The sequence below is a fragment of the Populus trichocarpa genome, chromosome 18, assembly GCF_000002775.5.
Source record: "Populus trichocarpa isolate Nisqually-1 chromosome 18, P.trichocarpa_v4.1, whole genome shotgun sequence".
NCBI classification, from domain to species: Eukaryota; Viridiplantae; Streptophyta; class Magnoliopsida; order Malpighiales; family Salicaceae; genus Populus; species Populus trichocarpa.
The window spans coordinates 14,821,809-14,843,425 of NC_037302.2; the positions used below are offsets into that span (position 1 = coordinate 14,821,809).

A 21,617-nucleotide genomic window follows, 5' to 3' on the forward strand; every position below is an offset into this window, starting at 1 on the left:
TTAAATAAAACAAGTTTATTACTAGTAGTTATTTATTAGTATTATTATTATTATTATTATTATTATTATTATTATTATTATTATAAGTTTTAATGGAAAAGCTGAAAAGGTGGATGTGGAAAATATAATAGTTACTTTATATTTTTCGGAATAATTGTATTATTAGTACACCCATTTTATATTTATTTTTAATAAAATACATAAATTTTTTTTTTCATTTGAGTATACTAAGTTTTTCAAAAATTCCAATCAAGTATTTTTATTTATTTTCTGTCAATTTGTTTCATTATATGATGGGGTATATTTTTTTAAAATATTGTTTTTGGTACGTTAAATTTTATTTTACGTCAATCAAATATATGAGCTTTAAACTTTTTTTATTTTGATATACCATTATTTTTTATTGTTTCAGGGGAACATGTTTTCGAATGGACTTGGTTGATTTGCTTGACTAAATTTTTTAATGTGGTCTTTTTGTCGTGATATTGTAAACACATGATATTCACTTATTTAAATAAGATAATAAATATTTTAGTTATATTAAAACTCATATAGTTGATTAAGAACTCATATAGTTGAGATACTTTATTGGAATAATAAATATATATATAGTCATATTAAAATATAAAAAATTAAAACCCATATAGTTGATTAAGAAAGAAATTTGATATATTAATAATGTAATTATCCCAATTCTTTAAAAAATTAAGTCATGTTGGGTTTTTTTTTTTTTGGATAATATATAAATGGGAATGCTTAAAAATGCTCCTAATTCATTATTCTTGATTGAGTAATATTATGTTGGTGTCCATGATTAATATAAATATATAACCCCTTCAAATTATTTTATGTTAAACTATAGTAGATTAAATGTCAAGAATAATTTTAGACCTTACCCTCTCAAATTGTAGTTTGTTTGTTGAGAGGCAATTGACCTGTTGGTGGGGGATTTGTGGGAATGGATTAGAATTTAGAAGAGGAGTTGAGTAGTCCTTTTCTAATAATGATATATATTTATTTTTTTAAGGGGTGGATAAGTTAATTAATAATGATTAGGGTTTGGTATTTGGTGATGAATTAGTGAAGTTTTGAAATGGGAATCAATGAATTTCTGGGTTTTTTTCTTTTTTTGGCAATCTGTATAAGGAAATTGCTTACTTTGTGTATAACAAGTTTTTTTTCATAAAAAAAAATTAATTAAAAAGATTTATCTTTACTGCACATCTCACCTATTTCTAAATTCAAGTTTAAGATCTCAATAAAATAAAATAAAATAAAACAACTTGTGGAGCTAAGGAAAAGGGGATCAAGACGAAGGGAGTTCATGTTCTTAACAGTGCAATTAATGGCGGCTCTGAGGAGAATAATAGGACCAAAATAGTCGGTGCTCGAAGCAATTTCTTCAGTGGTGGGCTCCCTGTTGCCATTGCAGCCTTGCTATGTTGCTTGATGGAAACTTCTCGGAGATTTAGCACGACGACTTTTTCATCTTTTTCAAACCATGAAAACACAAGGACTTTTGAACACCATGTCCCAATAGAATGTTTGTCATTAACGATTAAGTTGAAATCGGTTATTCTTAATCAAATAAAAAACGGTATTATTACTAATAAGTCCATATGTTTGAAGCAATTTAAGATCAAGTTTTTGCTAACAAGTGAGGTCTTGAAATTTAAGGAACTAGAAATTAATTTCAGTGATTGCTTAACATAGGGTGAAATATTCATTTCTTAGTCTAGGCCAAAAACTATTAAAAATAATTAAAATAATATTATTTTAGAATGAATAGAGATAACTAACTTAACCTGCTCAGTTTATGATATAAGTTTGAAACGAGATAAATTTAATAATTTTTTTTTATTATAGAAATCTCAAGAAAAGAAACTACAAGTTAAGTCCAAACCGAAAACATGTAGAATTAAAAGGAAAACTTACTTGTAAGAATTCGTTTTTTTGTTTCTAAATTAATTATTTTGATGTCACTTTAATTAATATAAAAAATATATATATTTTATAGTACAAATATTTTTATAAATCTTGTCAAAATAATGTTAAGAGTCCAAGAAAAGAAAGGAGAAGCGAGAACTTTGTTCTTTTATTTAAATGAAAAAAAAAATATTTTTTATACAGGTTATGTCTTATATATGAATAGAAAAAACAATTTTTTTTTTAATAACTCTTCTAAATACTTAAATCAAGCTCATCTCACATGAATACATCAGAGTTAATCCAATAATTAAAATGTATTAATAAAAGATAAAGTTTTTTTTCATTGGAAATTGAGAAAATATGGTTAAAAAAACGATTTTTATTTCTTTTAATTTTGATTTTAGGGCATAATATAATAAAAACACTATGATGCTGTATGTAACTAAGAGCATGTTTGGGAACGCGGCTGCAGCTGCGTTCCCAAAAAATTTGAATTTTTTTTTTTTTTTACTAAAATTTAATATGGTTTGTATGGTTTGGATCGTTTTGATGTGCTGATGTTAAAAATGATTTTTAAAAAATAAAAAAACATCATTGGCATGCATTTTGGCACGAAAAGTTATTTGAAAAACACCCGCAACCACACTGCCAAACATGCTCTAAGAGAGAGTTAAGGGTTAAACGAGGGAAATTAGCAAAAGATATTCTAAAGGCATATCCTTACCTGACGTGGCAACAAAAAGCGTGTTTGTTATGCCAAGAACAAGTTAATGGGGGCTGAAAGTGAAGTAAATGCTGACTCATATGTATATCTCCACACGACACGTCACGCACAGCTGGATTATTTTTTTCTTAATATTCTTGGATCCATTTTCGCGCACCAAACATGACTTCTTCTTCTTCTTTCTTTTTTTCTTTTTTATCAAGTTTTATATCCAAAGAGCAAACCTCAAATTAGTCCCTGATTTGTAGGTGTAATCTCAAATAGGTCCTCTATCAATTTTCATCCTGATTAGGTCCTTGATTTATCAATAGGTTCTCAATCAAATCCTTGTATAAATTCAAGTTAACATACATAGTGGATAAGTAGTCACGTGGAAATCATATAATATTTTTTAATCTCATTAAACACTCATGAATTTAATAAAATCTTCCACGCCATGTGATTAAAAATACCATAGGAAAAAAAAAGTAAGAGTTTTGTGTTTTTTTATATAGTTTGGTATATCTAGTGAGCTTCATGTTATTCACAGTGAATATATTAGAATATTCAGTGATTTTTCATGAAAATAAATAATCTAAGCTTGACATAATTAAAATAAATAATATATGTTGACCTAATAAGATATAAATGGGAAATTAAAACGTGAGGTACACGCAGCCTTTTTTTTAGGGAAAAAAAGTCTACACATTTAATAATATAAAATAAGATTTTTAATATAACAAATTAATACAATGAAAATTATATCTTTCTTCAATTAAGAAAAGGACTTGACATGAAGACTTTTGATCAAATTAATTGTACAAATTTTCAAAGCAATTTACATGTTGTTGCTGCAATTATTTCATCCTTGTGTGTGTGAAGAATTCAGCACCAAGATTAGTGCTTTACCTGTGTTAGATTTTAATTGGTTTTCAAGCTTCTTTGGGTCCATAACTCCTTTCTCTTTCCCACTCTCAATTGGCTATAATATCTTTCAATCACTCTCCATCACAAGAATGACAAATATTTACCCAATATTACTTTAAAAAATAATAATTTAGAAAGCAATGATATAATTTATAGAATTAAAGATCAAATTAAAATTAATTTATCAAAAAACACTTACAAAAAGACATCATTAATTCAGGATTCTCTTATGATACAAATCACAAACAATCACCTTATCAAACACCCACTTGAAAGATCAAAGATAGAACATGAATTTAGACTCCTAATTTGGCAGCAATCGGCAAGGTTGTGAAAGAAGAACAAAAATAATCATTTACCCAATGGTAAAAGCTTGGGATCAAGAGATTTGTTCCCTCTGTGGTCTCAGATTCGAGCCATGTGGTTACTCATATGATGGCCACTGGAGGCTTACATGGTCGTTAACTTCAGGACCCGTGGGATTAGTCGAGGTGCGCGCAAGCTAGCCCGGACACCCACATTAAACTAAAAAAAAAAAAAGGAACAAAAATTAATTTCAAAGCCTCTCCTTTAGAAAAGGTCGAAACATATATAATTAATCAGAATTTGTATGGTTTGGATGCATGTTGATGATAGCTACTTCAGAAAGGCCTTGCGTGTACAAGCTGGAGACAAGCCTCTTCCTTCTCTTCTCCATCTTTTTGTATGTTAGCTTGCTATTATTTATTATTCACGTCCAAACAGCATCATCCACCCACCACTTTGCTCCTTCTGGCCATTATTCTTCAATCTCCTGTGTGTTTTTTTTTTGTTCCCCTTTTTTATTATAATTTTTTGTTTCTACCTTCGATGCACCATGTAACTTTGTTCCCTTCTCTTTGATTCTGTTTTGTTTCTTCCTAATTAAAATAAATAAATAAACTAATTGTTGTGTACGTGGTTCTGATCTCCTTAATTATGCTGTCTAAATCTGTGTCTTTGTTCATTTCTACTATTATTAAGTAAATTCGGTGGCCGATTAATCTAGGATTTCATTTTTTAAGTAAGTAAATTGAATGTAAAACCTAGTTTAATTCTTTTAAAAATCCAAAACAATGATGTTTTAAATTAACTTGAATTGCCTTGTTTGTTTTTAGACTGGGTTTAATAAATTCTAAAAAAAGAATTATTGTTTTTTTTTCAAGATTCTCCATGAATTTATTATAAATTATATCAATTAATAGCTATCCAACTCCATATACATTTATGATCCCTAATAAATAGATCAGTTAATAGCTATCACTATCGTATCGGTTTTGTATCTCCAACTCCAAATACATTTATGGTCCCTAATAAATAAATCAGTGCAGTGAATATGCTTTTAAATTAATTAGCTAGGGAGATGGCCAAATTAAGGGAGAGCTAAGAAGATAATTACATTATTAACAACATTTTAACAAGTAATTAATCACAAGGATACGAGGTCAATCGTGTTTTAAACCGTGATATGCAGCTAGTTGTGTAGATAAACAGGTTAGAAAGACGCTTAAATTTTTTACAGATGAGTAAAGAACAATAAATTAGAAACCTCTTATTAGTGAATTTTTTGTTCATTTTAACTTTACTAAAATAAAATTTCATCAAGCATTTCTTAGGAAATAATTAAAAAGAACTATAATAAAAGGTATATTACCCTACCGAATGCAAACAAAGCAAGACAAAATTTCACACCCATAAATAATCCATGCATTCCCCTCTAAAAGGGATTTTGCCGTTCATATATCCACCGACTGATATATCTACCAAATGCATGGAGTTGCTACCAGCCAAAGATGGAGAGACTGGTAGAGCCCCATGGTAGTTTAGGTTTCTTTTCTCATGTTCTTGTTGCCTTTTAGTTGGGGTTTTTGAGTTGATGCTGCCTTTTATTCTTTTTATTATTATTGTTGTGGTTTAAAAAAAAACCTTTATACTTATTTAATTTACTCTTTTAAATCGATGTGATGTGACTTGATTAAAAATTTAAGTTGACGCATAACTCATTAAACCGAGAAAATTGTTTTTTTCTAATATGTTTTTTTAAAACAATGTTTTTTTACTTTTCTATAAAATAAAAAAAATTAACCTAAATTAACTTGAATTTATCCAGAACTTACTTCATATAAATCATAAAAAACTATGAGAAGAATCATGAAATCATAAAAAAAAAAAAAAAAAAAGAAGAAGAAGATATGTTCTGCTAGTGACGCATCAACCCATTTCCACCTAATGCATCCGATGGTCAACTAATGAGAAGTTCAAGGAGGTGTTTGTTGTATGCAATATTTCTTAATTATTGTTGCTTTGAATTTGATGGTGATTTGGGTGAAAAGAGTTATATATAAGAGTTTTTGTTGTCACATTTATATCATATTCTTTGGAAGGTTGATATGATTTGGTAGTGCCCTAGTCATCTTCTCTTGCAAACTTTAATTGGAGCATATTGTACGGTATTTAGATTTGGAGAATAATTTTCCACATGCATGACCAATAGTCTGTCTCGTGTAGATGTTGATGCGAGCTACCAAACGAGTCTTAATGGACCCCAGCCAGAGAAAAGAAGAAGAAACAAATATGAAGAGGGCTCCATTATATGTGTATTCTTTGCTCCACTCTGTGTTGTGTGAGTTCTGCCATCACCAAATGTTTGTAGCAACTCATGTGGTGCGTGTAATAAGATTAAGAGAATCACATAAAATTATTTATAAAATGGTTGTGATATAGTTTTAATAACTAAATAATTATGAACTCTAATTTTAAAATTTAATTTTCAAAAATTAAATATAAAATAATTGTAAACACATACAAGTTTAAGTGTTATTACTTAAAAGAGTTAGTTAGTAAATATTATAAAATCGTTAGTAATATCTCATTAAACAATTTGAGTTTTTTAGTTGTGATAGCTCTTTAACTACCCTTGAAAATATTAGATTAGATAGTAATTTTATGTTATTATTTTATATTAGAATCTATTAAAAGACTAGGGAAAAAATAATTTCATGTATTAGATTGGATGTTATTGCAATGCTTATCATGAATAAAAATAAGTATTCTCAAACTTCAAAGTTATAACCCTAAATATTATATATAATAGAGACGATCTTTGATATTTTATAGAAAGTTTGAATAATAATCTTAATAATTAAAAAAAAACACTCTAGAAAAGCCTTAAAAACTAACCTAATTAAAGAATCAAAGCTAAGTAAAAAAAATAATTAAAGCCCAAAACTAACTAGGAAATTAACTAAAATAGAAAAAAAAACAATAACTTCCAAGTCTAATTTTAAAAGATCTTATAGTTCGATCGATGACCGACAAAGTGAGTCCATAGAGGAAATTATCATGTTGAATCATTTAATCAAATTTGAGTTAATTTGATATCTTTTATTATCATCGTTTTTGTCATGCTTCATATCTTATGTGTCTAAGCTTCTTTGTTGTTTTTTTTAAACTTAATCTTATTTATCCGGTCTATAAATATATTTACAATATGTTCCACATAAGATATAAAAGATCTATTTTATTAAACCAATTAAAAATGATCTTTATCACAATACATGAAAATTACTACTTAGAAACTATTTAAAAATAATCAATGCTTTGAAAATTAATAGTTATCAACTAATCATCGTATTCATCAACCTCACCAAACATTCAAAGGACTAAGCAACCTAAGCTTTAATTTTAATTAATTTGTAACACCAAAAAATAGAAGCTAGCTAGGCTGGTCAAACAAGGATGATCTTTCATGTTTCTTTTCTTCAAATCTCATTATATAGGACCGACTAATTCAATTTGTAACCACAAGTTAGAAAAGACAGCGACAAATTGCAAAGGAAAAGACCTTTTCCTTGCATGTTCTACGAGGAATATATCTTATTATTATAATTATAATAATAATTATTTAATCATTTGGCAAGTCGCGAATTATTTAATTAATAATCTCTTAAGTTTTGCTAACTCAATTTTTCTGCCAACTACTTTATCATAATAATATATGTTTAATTTGACAGAAAAACCATATTACAATTGGATGTTTTGTATTTCTTACATTATTTTTTATGGCTCATTATTGGGTTTGATCTTGCTAGCGCATGTATGCCTTAATCACAGTGTCTATTTTATATCTTCAATCATTAATATAAGCCGATAAAGCACAAAGTATATATTCATAAAAAAGTGCTCCAACATTCTCCTTGTCAAAACTATATTATAATAAATTAAAAAAAAATCAAAGAAGCAAAGGATTTGCATGATAAACATGAAATCCTATCAGCTTTTCCAAAAAAGTAGAGGCCATTTTCTCATTTCTCTCGCACATGTCTTCAACCATTTCGAAACACGTTTTATGTTTAACAATGATATATAGCAGCACAAGCAATGAATGGTGTGTTATTAAGCAACTTAACAGATTGATTTTTTATAAAATAAAAGTTTAATTTGATTTTAAAAAATAAAAATAACACCATTTTATTTTTTTAAAATCCTAAAAAATTATTATTTTAAATTGATATGTTTAATCTGTGATTTGGGTCTTAAACAGGATTATAAGGGGTGGTCATGCTTGGTTTAATAAATCATAAATATGTTGGATAATCATAACTATGCCATTGCCTGCATAGAACATGCATGATTCACCTTGTCTTCCTTTGCGAAATGCACAAATTAATGACTCAATCTCCGTTATAATTTGATGCATGAATTAGCACTGTTTAGGCTAGTCCATCAAGAAACAAGCATGGTCGCCCTGCATCAATTATGCACCTATGGTGCTTCCCACGACAAGAAAAAATGGTGCCATTATAAGACACTTGGAAGGAACTTATGCTCATTCATGTGATTTCAATTATTTTAGCTGCTATGCCAAGTTATTTTCAGCTTTCTTGGACATTTGCAATTAATGGAAACGCAATTTGTCAAAATTAATTGCTGTGAACTATTCTCCTTTTTTTTTTAGAACCATAAAAAATAGGGTTTTTTTATTGACACATGCTATCTTGAAGGGAAAAAAAACTCCATAAAAAATTCTCTTTTTGTTAAAAAAAACCGAGGTTTTTATTGTCATAAATTGAAGCACAACGATGCACTGTCCTGTAAGTTTGCAACATTGCAATCCACAAGCTGCTAAGATTTGATTATTACCCCTATTTTTAATTTATATTTTCAGGGGATGAATTGACTGGCTTTGGGATTTTGCTCATCAGCTGTGCCTTGGTCTCAAATTTTCAATTTAACATGTCACTATTAGGGTTTCATTTTCTATGTGTACTTGCAATAGCTAGAAGGCAGTGTTGTATGCACACTACCGGCAATTGATTTCAGACCAAGAATTTTGAGGCCGACGAGGGTCCACCACAAGCCAGTAGTGCTCAACTATCCCGTAACTCTTGACTTCTCAGTTACAGCTGCCATTCAACAATCATTCAAGCATGCGAATCGTGTAATAATATTTTGGAAAAATCCTCGAAGATATGGATCTTGGTTGAGCCCCGCCGACCATACCTTCAGGAGATGACCACCTAGCTTTGCTGATCTTTGAGAACGGTAGGTATTGAGGCAGAGACGGTTCAAGATCTGGCCGACAGTTTAAATGGAAAGAAGAAGCTGAATTTCTAGTTTTTTATAAAAATATTATTAATAAGTTTACATGTTATTTTTTGTTATTTTTGATTTGGCTGTAGATATTTTTGTATGGTCTTTCTAAACTTAGATTGTAGTAAAATGTTAACCCTAGATAGAACAATATATCAAAAGATTCCTCGTAAAATTTCAGTTCAACCCGACAAGAATTGAGAGTTATGTTTAATAGTGTAAAACATGTCGGTAGATGATTTTACATCAAAATATAAATTTTCTTATTCAATATTACTATAATCATATCAGTTATTTTACTAAGTTCTCTAAACTACTTTTTATTTTAAAATATATTTATTTTTCTATTTTAGCATTTGTTTTATTTAAAAACTCATAACAATTTCATAATAACGTTATCAATTTTTAACCGAGATTTAAACCAATATTTTTTTGCACAATTCTTCCTTAACTTTCATTATTTATTTTCATTATAATTTCTCAGAATTATTTTCCCATTCTCAAAACATATCTATTTTAATTTTTTTTTAATTTTTTATCCGTAAAAACTTGGTACTGATTTCGGCATGATATGTACTACATTTGATTATTATTATTATTATTGGCTAGTTTGGGAAATTGCTCACATGCTGGATCCGTCCATGTATTTAGGAGCTGGTAACTTCCTGATGTTTCTTTTGTCATGTTTTCTAATTTGACAATGAACTCGAATGAAATAGTAGCTCTTGATTCAAGACCATAGTTTTTTCAAGGTTAAGGGATCACCATGAATTATATGGACCACCATTCATCAGCTCCAGTCTTTATTCACTTGAAATGATCCAGTAACCTGATGAGGAGGGACAGACAAGAAAGAGAGCCATAATGTTTTGGCCCATTTTCAAAACCCTAGTGTTTGATTGCCTCCTTGGTGTTGTTATGGTCCTAGCTCTAGGCACTATTTGGTAATTTGGTGCATCGCAGGTTATACCGCAGCAAAAAAATTTTGTTTTTGGTGTTTTTAATGGCGAAACGCAAGTTGTACCGCGTTGCCAACGGGCACTTAGCTCATGTAAGATGCACCTGACTTCCCTCAGGAATAAAATAACTTCAACTTGATGTGCACAAGCCGGAGTAAACACTGATTCAAGAAGCCAGCTGCCTTAACTGCAGCCTGTTTAGCTTTCGCCATTGCTTGAGCTTCAAAGCATTCACCTTGTCAACAGCATAAGCCACATTGAGACTGGATCCAACAATCACTCTATTCAAATCTATAAGAAGGTCCCAAATCATACATCTGCAGAAAACTATTAGCTTACTTGAGCTTTCTTGAAACACTTTATTCATGGCAGAGATTAGAGAAACCATCGTAGAGAAATTCAAATCTTTATAACCAACTAGTTGAGTTGAAATATGAACAATGAATATCAGATAACAAGTCAATAAATAAAAAAACTCAACGTATATTGCTGAGAAAATTTTTAAATGAATTTATGTATTCTTAAAATACAAAGTATAAGAAAACATGTTTTTTTTATCTTCACTGTTTTTATCTGTTTTATTCTAAGACAGTGAATAAACGTTAAAAATCGACAAACAAATCATATGCACAAGTTTATCATGGCAGAAGATTTAAATTGCTCAGTATCCTCTCTAATGCTACAATTTTTACAATCCACATTGAGTCATTAGCTGCTCAGTCAATGCACTTACAATTTGAGCTTGAATCAAAATGCTGCAGAACTTAGAATAGATACCTACTTTTAAATATACCTTTTCAAAGGACTGAGCTAAATGATTGAGACTGAACTTCAAATGCTGTCCAACTTAAAGTTTTGAGCATGTCCATAATCTCTTCAATCCTTGAGTAGTCGAGTATATATGAAAAATCCACCATAGCTAACTTTTCAATTGTTCCCTACACTTCAATCAGACCAAGGCCAGGCTCCTTCTTCAATCCGCCCTTCAACAGCTTCCAGGCCTCTGCAACACCATCCCGCATTTCATCTGAAGCATACAAGTTTGATAACAGAACACAGGGTGATGGTATCACTGACTGAAGTTTCAGAAGTTGTCTAGCTGAACATTTCCCAGCATCAATGTCTCCATGCAACCGACATGAAGACAGAAAGCTACCTGAAACAAAAGGATCGTGGCCAAAAGGAAATTTCTTCATGTACTCTTCTGCCTCTTTTAATCTTCCAGCTCGTCCCAGAAAATCAATGAGACTAGAAAAAACCTCTATTTGAGGAGAAATCCCATAAGTTTCTTCCGTAGAATTGAAAATAGACTCGCCCCTCGTCCACTAGCTCTGCATCCACTAGCTCTGCATGATTGCAAGCTGTTAAAAGGCCAACAAACGTTACGAAATCTGGCTTTACTCCCGTTGTCTTCATCTTCACCAAAAGCTCCATTGCCTTCCTCCGAAACCCATGATTTCCGAATAAAATCATGGTATTCCACGAAACAAGATTTCGATGCTCCATCTTGTTGAATATACCATGAGCCTTTGCAATGCAACCACATTTAGCATACATGTTTACACACCAACATCTTGATACAACCTTGTCCTAATCAAATGACCAAACCTGCTTTCCATTGCGTATCGACACAAGCCTAGAACAGGCAGCAAGAGCACTAGCAAAAGTAAAGTCATTGTCCTCACGCTACATCCATTCAAGAGAAACAGTAATAGTCCAATTTTCTTTAGAAAAATTAGAGGTGGAAAAAAAAATCCCTTCTCAGGTTTATTGCTTGGCAATGCAAAACTTCCCTCTTCTCAGATCATCACTACCATTACAAGTCCTCAACAGACCCAGAGAAGTAATTAATCTATCAGGCAAAAAACCCTCTTGATGCATCATTATGAACATTTCAAATCCCTTCTCAGGTTACTGATTCTCAACAAACCCTGTAATCAAAGCTTAATTTACAAGCAACAACATTAAGCTCTAATGCTTCGTTAGATACCAACAAAGCATCACTACCCTGACCACACTATGCGCGCGCGCTCATTAGGCACAAGTTTCAATTTTGAAAACGAACTCAACTGCGAAAACGGGTTCTCCACTCCGTTCATAACCAGAAATAATAGCTGACCATGAAACCAGATTCCTACTTTGCTGCTGTTGCCTGCAGTACTGTGAGACTGATGGAAACTCAAGAGAAAAATAGGTTTATAAGAAAGGTGTTTGATATTTTATTTCTTATTGCTTGATGAAACTTCAATACATCTTGACTATTTATAACCTTTCAATAAAGCTTAATAAGAGTTTTAATTATTGAAAAATAACTAATAAGGGTAAATCTAAACTATGGTAACAAATCAGAACTCAAAACTCAAGTCAGAAACAAGTTTTGCCCGGGTTGAGTTGCTGCCTTCAAGGCTTTTGCCGTATATAAGTCCTCTTAATTTTAGACTTTACTTCTCCTTTTCCGTGTAGGATACTTCCTCTTTCTTTCTCTCCAGTTTCCGCAAGGATTCAGCCCCATATAGCCGACTTAAAGGTGCCAGAAATCCCCTCCCCGCTAGGACTGTTCTGCCGACTTTGCTGCTGCAACTCTTTCTTTCGCTAGGATTTCTTCTTCTGCCTTTGCTGCTGATTTCTGGTCTACCTTGATCCTCATCAGAAACCTTGTCTTATTGCCTTGGTTTTTGAACATCGGTGTAATAAGGATCCAAGAAGTTCCGGACCATTGTTTCATTGCACCAGGGAGCAGCTTGAGCTGATGAGACTGGGAGGATAAGTAACTATTGAATTTCATGGGCTGGTTTGGTTTTAGTTTTGGGTCTTCAATAAGTTTATAGCTTTTATTTCATTAACCTTGTTATATTTGTTTGCTGGCCCAGTAGGGTTTGTGGTTTCAAACAGAGAGACCCACTGAAATTGCTCTTAAACGTAGAGAGGTTGACATAGTTGTCCCTGCATTGAGGTTTTGTTATCTTTGTAAGGAGCTTTTGAAAAATATAAATAAACTAACTTTTTACATTTTTTACACAATTTTCCATGGACGATGTCAATCTTTCCCCTAAAGATTTTTTCCAGCCTCGTCCAGAGGCGCCGTCAATCTTCATATATGTAAAGGTAGAAGTGGAAAAAGGCAAGAAAAAATCTCCATGGATTCAAGTATGGAGGAGGGTATCCTCGATTCGTGTGTATATAATTTTATCATGTCTAAAATATTCTTGTACTTTTTTTTTTTCTAATATTATTTAAAGTTACCTTTTTATTACATATGAAACATTTTATTTTTTTTTAATAGGTCATGTACTTTGGTAGACCTCCAATGGAGGTTCGATTTCATCGGAGACAAATATGGAAGATTGAAAGTTTCTTTTGAAGTATATGAAGATGGATATGGAGGTGGAAAGAATTCATGAAGGAGAGGCGATGGTGCCTATTCTGAACTAGATTTAGATAAATTCAAATCAAAAGTTTGTAGTGTTTATAATTATTACCATGTGTTTGTTATTGTTTGAAAATATGATTGTGGTTGTTTTTTTAAAATATTTTTTATATTAAAATAATATTTTTTTTATTTTTTAAAATTTATTTTTAATATCAACGTATCAAAATATCCAAAACATATAAAAAATTTTGATTTTTAACAAAAAAATAAATAAATAATTTTTTTAGAAATGCAAGTATAACCGCGTTTCTAAAAATTTAAATTAACTTATTAAATCAGATTAATAAAAAAAATTAGATTATTTTTGTTTTTTCAAAAAAAATTAAAATTAACTAGATTAATTTATTTGTCATTCAATTCAAATCTCAGTCAATTTTTAAGTGCAGTAACTGTGGTGTTTAGGATAGGATCGAGGTTGTTTTATAGCAATATTAAATATATTATTTGTAACAAAGTAGTAATAATTTAACGATTTAAATATTTAATAAAAAGGGAAAGTAATAATAGAATGAACTTGTCCGGCATGCTTGAAGGAGATGGACTCGATTTTCAGCCTGCATGAGTTGTTGCTTATTTGTACTTTTAACCATTTCAGTAAAATCACAAACACATTTGCTCTCAAGAATTGAAAGAAGGAGAAAACTACAGTCATATTTTATAATGATTCTACTACACTGATGACCCTCACCAGCAAGTAGCAACAATTAAACGCACCGAGACTTCTGGCTCAGTGGTAGAGACAAGGTTTCCTTGCCTTTATCACCTGGGTTTGAGCCTCAGCGTGCACGTCTGTCACTCCCGTAGTGTTTTATCTGTTTACTGGGCTTGCAGGATGTTCAGTGAGTCCGGGGATTAGTTGTGGTGCGCATAAGCTGGTCCGGATACCCGGGTTACCAAAAAAAAAAAAATAGCAACAATTAAATCCTCGGGTCTGCTTTCTATTATGGACTTGAGATTTAGTTTCAATTCTGCACCAAATCATAGGCCACCAAGTAAAAAAAAAAAAACAGAAAAAAATCGCTAGATTTGTTACCACACCTCAACATCTTGTGTATTTAGAGAACCATTTCTCCTCGATCTATACTAGGTTATTATTTCCCATGCTAAGTTGCTTTATGGATTTTAAAAAATCAAATATAAAAAAAAGGTTTGCAGGAATTCTCTAGCTTTGTTATTTAATTTTTTTTTTTATTAACGTGGTGTTCGAGTTAGCTTGCTCGCATCTTCATTAATCCCACGAGCTCTGAAGTTAACGATCATGTAAGCCTCCAGTGACTCTGAGGTTTGTAAGACTCGAACTAGTGACCTCTATAAAGCAAACTTATAGTCTTACCAATTGAGTTACACCCCTTAGAGTTAGCTTTGTTATTAATCCTAATTAAATAGGTCAAATTTGAAATTCTTTATCCCTCATCTTTATTTAGCATGAACTCAAATTAAATCACATAAAAATTATTTTAATATGATATAATTAATTTAATAAATTTAAAAATAATTTAAACAATTGGTAGAAATATATTTCTGCTTTACTCACAAAATTAACTAAAGTTAGATTGAATAGATGGAGCAGACAATCATGCAGCAAATTCAATGTTGTAGTTATGCTCATGATTCATCGAATCCAAAAAGGAGAAAAAAGCAAATAAAATATGGGATTATTGAGGATGATGATTTGGTTGGTAATCAATTAGCCAAAAAATAAATGAAAAGAAAAGTCTAAAACCTTTTGTCCCCTTGACATCAACTCTTGTTCCCCTTTTTAACAGAAAACCGTGTGATAGGCCATTCTCATCAATGCATCCAAATCTTGCCCATTTGCTTGTCCTATTCACACACACACACACATGCTGCCTATAGGCCATCAAATGTTCATATCCATGCCATGGCACTATAAAGAGTTTCGAAATTGCTGTTAAATGTTTTGGTTCAAGTTTTATTCATGATTATTAAACCAGACTCGGGTTGATTTGAATGAAAACCCGAGTTAGACATCAATCGAGTTTAACTCGGGTCAACTGGGATATATTTTTTTTTTTTTATGAAACCTGGATTAATAACCAATGAAGAGGAAGGCTAGAGGCAATTTTATGCTATTTGACAATAAGTATTCTAAGTTTCGATCTTGATATAAAATGTAATAAAAATTATTTATATATAAGAATACATTGGATCCAATTGACCCATAATGTCCTGACTTTGGTCGGTCTCTTCATCCCCACCTCATGATTATCATCCATGATAATCAATGTTTGTTTTTCCTTCCTTTTTTTTTTGGTAAATGTTTATTCCCCCATGACCACACATGCACCTATCTTTTCCACAGCTAGGAAAAAGGTGATTTCTTTGGGAAATGAATGAAAACCCGTATTGCTATTGTTTTACCTCGATGAGCAGGAATATGACATAAAAAAAGGAAAAAAAATGTGTAGCTACAGGAAATTATTTACTATATTCATTTTAGTGTTTATTCACTTTAATTTATTTGGAATCAGGAAATAATTCTCATGAGTGGATAAAGGAAGGTGTGTCCTATTATTACCATCATCAATATAATTACCAATAATATTACCATCATAATTAATATCGTTGTTATCATTACTAAGTAGATATTGCTATTCTTTTTTTTCTTATTACTATTATTCAAAAATTATAAATGAAAAATAATTTATTTAGAGTTTAAGAAAAAAAAAAGGCATAAAGCTGAGAGATAATTTCTCTCGTTAAAAATTATTTTTTAAAATTCCTCTCTTTCTTATCTCTTCTCATTATATTTATCTTTTTTTTATACTATAAATATTAACAATTGAGCACCATGAAATTTTTATTTTTTTCACACATATCATCCTCGTATCATGGTCCCCATGAATAATAAAAAGTTTTCTTCAATTTAAATAAGAAGAAATCATTGCCATAATCTAGTAATAACTTGAAACAATAGTTTAATAGTTTTTTAGAATAGTTAAATTTTGAAATTTCATTCAATTGAGTATTTAAGAATTAAGAATAGCTAACCCTATTGCGTGACTCTTAGGGAATGTTTATTTTTGTGGTCTAGCATGTTTTTTAAATTATTTTTTATTTAAAAAATATTAAATTAATGTATTTTTTAATAATTTTAAAGTATTGATGTTAAAAATTTTAAAAATATATAATTCTAATATATTTACAATTATAAATCATTTGAAAAAAAAAATACTTAAATGTGACTAAATACTTTTTTTTTTAACCCGGGGTGTCCGGGCCAGCTTACACGCACCACAACTAATTCCCGGATCCACTGAACACCCTGTAAGTCTAGCAGGCAGGTAAAACATCGCGGGGTGATAAACATGCACACTGAGATTCGAACCCAAATGACAAAGATAAAAAAACCATGTCTTTGTAGCTGGCCAGAAGTCTCGGTGCAATGTGACAAAATACTTGTCATGTCATGAAATTTCTTGGATGTGATGCAGCTAGTGGATTGCATAAATTTCATAATATAAATTCTTTTAATATCTGGAATCATTTTCAGCCACTAAATGGTCTTTACTCAAATCACATGTGATGTGTAAGCATCACGACAACTTTGGTAGGGGCAACCCTCACATGTACTCAACGGTTGGAAAGCTCCAAAACTCTTCCATGGCCGGAATTACAATAACGAACAAAAAAAATATCCATACACACAAATAAAGTTATGGTGGATAGGATATCAATTTATTGCTGATGATTTATCCAAGACTTAAAAAAAAAAAAAAAATCAGCATGTGACCCTTGTTCGAGTTTAGGGATGGCAATTTAATTAAAACATGATGAATATCAATTTAAATAAATAAGTTATATATATATATATAAACAATTGTGTTTTTTTTAATATAATAATACACACACACACATATACTTCATTATGTGTTATATTAGATGCCTTTGTGTGAACTCTATTTGATTTTTTCCACCGCCTTTGCTCACCACTTTGACCATATTCTATGAGTCATGTAGAGGCAAAGAATGTTGTAGAGTCGGAATTTTTGACGAATTTGATCCCAATTTACCATGGAATTCGTAATTATTCTATGGTCATAATTAAGAACATATGGTAGATTTTAGAATTAAAATAGTTGTACCTGATTTGAGAAGATTTGGATCTCATTTGTGGTTTTTTTTCTAATTTTTAAAAATAAAAATGTTTCAATAAGAGCTTGTTTGTTGAAAAAAATACACATTTTAATTTTTTAGAAAACTATATAATAACTTATTATTAGATAATGCGATCCAAGATGATAATTACATTTTTCTTCTGCATTGATACTTTGTTTTTTTACACAATTCACCTAAAAAACAAACAAGTTTTAAGTCTCAACCTAAAATCTTTACCTACAGTCTCAATTTGAGCAAAATCTCAAATGATCCTAAAGCAATTTTTTCATGAAACTTCATGTGCAATTCTAAACTGTCTTCGAATCTCATAGCTTGATCCCATCAATGTCCACTTTTTTCCTTAAAAGAAAAAAAAAGCTGCAAAGTAAAATATATTTGTTCTTTTATATTCAGGGTTTAGGGTTTTAAATGGTGAGTCAAACAAGGTAAAAATTATTTATATTCTATCGCATTATACACATATTAAGAAGTTGAGGAAGTATTGTAACTTGTGATTTTGAGTTTGTTTTAAAATTATATTAAATTGATAGTTTTTTTAGTATTTTTGATGTGTTTCTTAAAAAAATAAAATGATTTAATATATTTTTAAATAAAAAATATTTTTAAAAATACACTACATTGCAATATAAAAATATACTTAATCAGGAATTAGCAAGTTTAAGGGACTGTACTTCTTGTCCAAAACTTCAGACATGATGACCGTGTTCCAGTCAACACATTATGTCTCAAAAACTAACAATTTTTTTCCCAGCTGACCAGTCAATTGCAATATATACAAAATATTGAAGGGAAGACCCTCCATGCCCATCACCAAGTGCGTGTGTGTGTGTAAATAGTAATATGTAAAATTTATTTATTTATTTATTCATTGTTGAGAGTTTCGTTGGACTTTGGATTATACAATTATAATAGCTCTTTCCAATATATAATAATAGTCAAATAAATTAAAATTACTGAGATTCAAACCTACTTTACTAAAAAAAATCATCAAATACAAGATCATTGGTCATACTAGCTTGTGTATGCACAATTCACTTGCAACAAAGGTTAAATTGCAAAGAATAAGTTATTGTTTGTTGATTGTTTTATGGGTTTTTAATTATGAAAAATCCCCATTTTACTTAAATATATGGAAAACAATTATAAATACATTTAAAAAACATCAATTTAATATTTTTTCAAGAAAAAAATATTTAAAAAACACTTTAAAAAATAGAAAAAACACGATATTAAATAGAAAATTAGATCATAAAAACGATCATGAGCATAATACTTGCTTGCATGATGCAACATTAGGGAGCACTTTTCCTCCCTCTATTGATGCAATGAAGATTTGCATACTTGGAAGCTTGAAAAAGACTGCATTAATTAGTCAAGTCCCACCTTAAAGGTAAAGGTCGGTCCATGCCCGGACACCCAGGAAAGGATACTCGAATTAATTCAATACAAAATCATTACCCTTCTTCGAATCTAAAAGTTTTTAGCTTTCGGTTGCTTGCGCCAATCAAGGAAACCCATCAAGTATTTGTTTTTTTTTTGTTTTTTTATTAGTAAATCTCAATAATCTGACGATCCGTATGTATTCTTAATTTTTTTTATCATATTTTATTAAGGTTTAGCATTATTGGCTTGTTCTTCGTTTAATTAAAAACAAGCTACATATCCATATTAGATTAGAGAGATTATAAGAATTGTATTCGTAGCTACCAATGATCATACTAAAATTAAAGTTAAATAAATAAAAATTAAAAGCAATCGGAGTTTCACCATACACACATATTCATAGCATTGTAAATTACTATAGATTAGACTGGCTATTAAGGATAATATAATTTTTTCACAAGATCTTTTAGTTATTATTAGATTCATCGCGGACAAATCGATCTTTTAATATTTTTAAAATTTAATAAAATTACTAAATTGCCTTTTGAAAAAAAATTAAACTGGTATCAATTTAGTATTTTAATAAATATAAAATATAATTAAAAAATTAAAAGCGGCCGGTATATGCAACACACGTGCCAACATGTGGAGAGCCTTCACTTTCTTCATACGGCACGTGAGACATCTACTATAGTGAATTGCCACCTTTCACGACCGCGTTGAAAGCACCCTGTCATACTCTTCCTTATGGTCAGACCTGTGTATATAGTGATGCAACGGTTGAGTTTTAATAAACTTTTATTCTTTTTATTTTTTTTTCTTCGAGTTTCATGCTTGTCATTCAATAAAAATGTTAATGTTATTTAATTTTTTTTATTCAATCTGGTCTTAATTTTTTTTATTGATATTTTTGAGTTAATCATTACTATTTTTTTATTAGTATTTTTTATTATTTATATTATGGAATTAATAACTCAATTCTCTGTTTTTCTTTTTTCAGAAACGCTGACCTCATCCAAGTAAAATTTTTGACATTGAAAAACAATTGAGCTGGCATGCAGCGTAACATGTGCCGCTCATTTGGTTAAATTCTAAAAGAAAAGTAATTTTGTAGAGGACAAGCTCTTTAAATAGAGTCACTAATGGACACACGAATCATTTATGTAATCATATTTGTGGTTAGGAGTCGGTCTTACCTGGTTCAGAGACGCCAGTTGTCTTCTTCAAGGTGTGGTATTTATCGAGTCTTGTCTTTCAACTAAACCAGAAAATAAAGAAGAAAATGACGTCGTTCAAACAAAAATATCACACCATTAGGAGAAGACTATCAAGCTCATCTCATTAAAAAGAAAAAATCGAACTGTAAACTCAAAATCCCGTGAATTTTTAAATGGTGATTAAAAATGTGGTAATGACTGTTTTTTAAATATTTTTTTGTGCTGAAATATATATTAATGATGTTTTTTTAATTTTAAAAAATTATTTTTGACTTCAGCACATCAAAACATACAAATCATATTAAATTTTAACAAAAAAAATTAATTTTTTTTTTTAAACGTGATTTACACCGCATTTCCAAATATGTTCTTGGATATTCATAAACTCTCATTTGTTCATTAAAGAATAATTATCTTTAATCAGTTTCATATTACAATAGATCATGTAGTCTTTTGGTACCCAAAGCCACACCTCGTTGATACTCTCTCAAATGTCACAAGTCCAGCTGATCAATTTGTTTGCTGTCCATATTATTGCTTTGAGATAAGGTTTGAAAACGTGAGCAAAGTAGTTTTTGATTGTTTTGATATGTTAATTTTAAAAATAATTGTATTTTTTAAAATTATTTTGATATATCTTAATATAAAAAACACTTTAAAAAATAACCACAATCATACTTCTAAATATATCTAAATCCAACAAAGAATTTTAAACCTTATTTCTTATTTCTTATAGATGCCGTAATCCAAACATAAACTTGCTAATAAATTATATTTTATATTTAGCTATTATCCCGTGATAAAAAAAGAAGAAGATGTGAGAACAAATATTTTATATATTTTATATTTGATATTTTTAAAGTACAAAATTTCATTTAAAAAGATTCAAAACATATTTATTTTTGGTTATGGTTTCTGTTTTTATTATCCAAACATGTTTTTAATTACTTCATTTATTTTATTATTTTTTCTGGAACATTTCCCAAACACAATAGTTTATTTAAAATTTAACAGGAGAGATATTTTTAATCTTATATGTAAAAGTTGATTCGAAATTTTATTTACCATTAAACGTAAAAGTTGATTTGAAAATTTACTGACCATTAAAACTTAGACAATAATTTTCTTACGATGAAGTGGATTTGGGTTTCAATGACTAATTTATTTGATTATTACATGATATAAGAAAGTTTTATATTACATGGTTTAAAATTCAAAAAAAAACTTTTTTCTCACTTCATACAATAAATAATTTCATGTTTTGTTTTGTGGTAGGTGAGAATTAAATTGTTGCACGTAAATTCTGGCACGAGGTGCTT

At 29.9% G+C, this 21,617-nt stretch overlaps 1 pseudogene; it reads right to left on the reverse strand.

The window, feature by feature from the left end:
- Window positions 1–10,776: 10,776 nt before the first annotated feature.
- Window positions 10,777–12,640, reverse strand: LOC18107832 (pentatricopeptide repeat-containing protein At1g20230-like; annotated as a pseudogene).
- Window positions 12,641–21,617: the final 8,977 nt, after the last annotated feature.